This window comes from Marasmius oreades, chromosome 9 (assembly GCF_018924745.1).
Source record: "Marasmius oreades isolate 03SP1 chromosome 9, whole genome shotgun sequence".
Taxonomy (NCBI): Eukaryota; Fungi; Basidiomycota; class Agaricomycetes; order Agaricales; family Marasmiaceae; genus Marasmius; species Marasmius oreades.
The window spans coordinates 2,594,906-2,598,177 of NC_057331.1; positions in this window are offsets into that span (position 1 = coordinate 2,594,906).

Consider the following 3,272-nt stretch of genomic DNA (forward strand, 5'->3'; position numbering starts at 1 on the left):
TTAATGTCTTAACAATCTGTCTGTAATCTGTTTTCCTCGATATAAAATAGAAGTAAAACAGAATAACATGATATCCCTTGATTACCCAAAACATGTTACCGAAGGCAGAGAGGCCAATAAACATAGAAGGTTTGGAAATAGCTGTCTTCTCAAAGTCCTACGGGTTTCGGATTGCTCTTCTCAAAGATCTCTCTCTATTCAATTTCCTTCAAACAGAGGTCTAGGGTTTTGACTAGCAGATTGGGCTATCTCTAGTCCTCTTATTCCACTAAATATTATCTGTTCTTCTTTCTTAAGGGCAAAAATTGAAGTCTTTTATAGTATTGCGCAAAACAGGCGCAACACCGTCGCCTCTGGATCGGGTTCCACCGCTCCTCGTCTTCCCTTCTTAGATAAGTTAGGAAAAGATGGAAAGCTAAATGCAGCCGAAAAGGCCCGCTGCTTGAAGGATGGGTTGTGTAGCTATTGCAGGGGTAAATATAAGGTTGATGATTGTTAAAAGAAGAAAACTGACCAAGCTGTGAAAGAGGCTAAGGCCTGTGCAGCTAATGCTTCCACTTCGGAGCAAGCCAAGTCCGACAGAAAGTCGGGAAACTAGGCTGCAACTCCGAGACCTTGGCATGAGCTCAGAGTTGCACTGCACCAGATTGTGTCCGAATTGAGGTTACTCTCAATGCAGCTGCACTCTCTTCTCCTAATTCTCTTTCTGTCCCTCTATACTTGAACACTCTTAGTTTCTCGGCCCTTATCGATTCTGGTTCTTCACATTGTTTCATTGATTCGGACTTTGTTACTAAGAACCATGTACCTACTGTACCTATATCTCCTATTTCTTTACGACTTCTTAATGGTTCCCTTGGTTCTGTTATCACTTCCTCTGTCTCTCTTCCTATGAAATTTCCTACGGGCAAAATTATATCAATTGACTTTTATGTCACCTCTCTAGATTCTACATGCAACTTAGTTCTAGGATATAACTGGCTCAACCGCTACAATCTGTTGATTGACTGGTCTGAAAACAGTATCACTTTCCGAACTGACATACATCTGAATCTGGCCGAATGTCTGGGTCCCTCTATCGAGGTCTTGGACTCTCCTTACATTCCTCCGCTTGGCCCGAGTGAACACCAACAGGCAAAACTCTGCTACACATCCAGTTCTACTCCTTATCCTTTTGAGTCTATTTATTCTTATGCAGATCTATTAAATGCCCCTACAAACTCGGTTCCGCTTGTATCCATCATCTCAGCTCGCACTTATTTGAGGGCTACTAAGGAATCAGGTGTGAAATCCTATACTATGCACTTGGCCAACCCATCGGCTGAATCAGTAGATGGAAAGGCATCGGATGTCTCTGATGAAGATCTTGCACGTATCCCTAAAGAATACCACGAGTTCTCTGACATATTTTCTCCATCTATGGCAAAGGAACTACCTCCACATCGTTCTCACAATATTAAAATTAATGTCGAGGAAACTGCAGATCCTCCATATGGTCTGATATATTCACTATCTTCCGCAGAACTCAAGGCACTTCGAGAATTCATTGACGAACATATCAGTGCTGGGCTCATTACTCCTTCCAAATTTCCTTTCAGTGCTCCAGTCCTCTTTGTTAAAAAGAAGTCCGGCGATCTCCACCTTTGTGTTGACTTGCATGGTCTTAACAAGATCACTAAGAAAGACCAGTATCCACTTCCACTTAGCTCCGACCTTCTCAACTCTCCTCAAAAGGCTCAAATCTACACCAAGCTAGACTTACATCATGCTTATCATCTTGTCCAGATCGCAGCTGGAGATGAACCATAGACAGCTTTTCAGACCCAGTATGGGTCCTTTGAATGGTGTGTTAGGCCTGAAGGTCTTACCAATGCTCCATCTGTTTTCCAACGCTTTGTTAACAATATGCTTAATGTCAACGTCCTTGTCTACTTGGATGACATCCTCATATATTTGGATGACCTTGAGTCCCATACAGAACATGTCAAAGAGGTTTTCCATCGGCTCCGAAAAAACGGTAATGCGACTTAGTTGACTATGCTACACGGTTCTTTTTGCACTTTAAACAGTGCTACAGAGCGATATTTATCGTATTAAGAACTAGAGTGAGCCCGAATAGCTAGTTAAAGCTAGTGCCACTAGTAGAATGTGCCATAGGCACAGCTAGACCAGTTAGAGAGAGCCGTAGATCATGTCAGAAAACTGTATGACTGTTCGAAACCTGTAGAACACTATGAGCAGAGGACTTAAGCAGTAATTCACCAAGTTCTACTCTCTACATTCTACTATGCACTGGCATATCAAGGGATTGTACTATTAGAAGACTTGTAGTCTTCACAAAACCGTTCGTAGCAGAACTTAACGGAGTCAAAAGACCTTCATACTAGGAGTACCTACTTCTACGGGGGATTTAGTTGACAAGAAATCAGACATAGGACCACGCAGACTAGGAGAAATTTGATATGACTGTAGATCGAGTCCTGATCTGAGGAAAAGACAAAAAGACATGATACAGATCCCAGATCACAGATAGAGTACCTAGGAACCAGGCAGGGATGAACAACAGAACTTGGAGTCCGCGCTATTCATGTTCTACGACGATTGAGAACTCTGGATCTATATGCTGGAACCACTTGGACATACAAAGTCCATATGATTTGATAACGTCGAAATGCAGGATAAGGTCCGTAGGCAGGAAATACCATATGGTACGGCTATGTAGGTCCATTCTACATGCTGAAACAAGAATGAAGAATGGTCCAGATTGGTCCAAAACATATGATTTGAATACGGAAAAGCTCCGTAGACAAGATTCTGCACATGTAGCAGTCCCTAGCGATAAGACTCCGCATGGATTCGTAGCTACGGTGCATTATTTTTAGAGATAAAACAAGTAGAGATAGGATTACAAAGCTAGCGTAGAAGTAGTATAAAAGCAGCTCATGTATCTGTAGATAAGAAAAGTACTACCCGTGCGTAGGAAAGTCCTGAGTGCGTTGCCCATGAGTAACTGCTCTTGACACCAATAGAGAGATTTGCCCTGTCTTTGTGCAGTGAAACGATAAGATTTGATTTGAACCATACGAGACCGTCAAGGTCAAACTAGAGAACTATCTGTCTGTAGGCCACCGAGGTCTTGATTACTGTTTCGTGATCCGTCGAGGGTCTTAGCGTTCGTGTCCGCCGAGGACTTAGTTTTCGTGTCCGTCGAGGGCAATAGTCTCCAATTGTTCGAATTAGTCTTACTGTAGACGAAATTCATAGTCCCACTT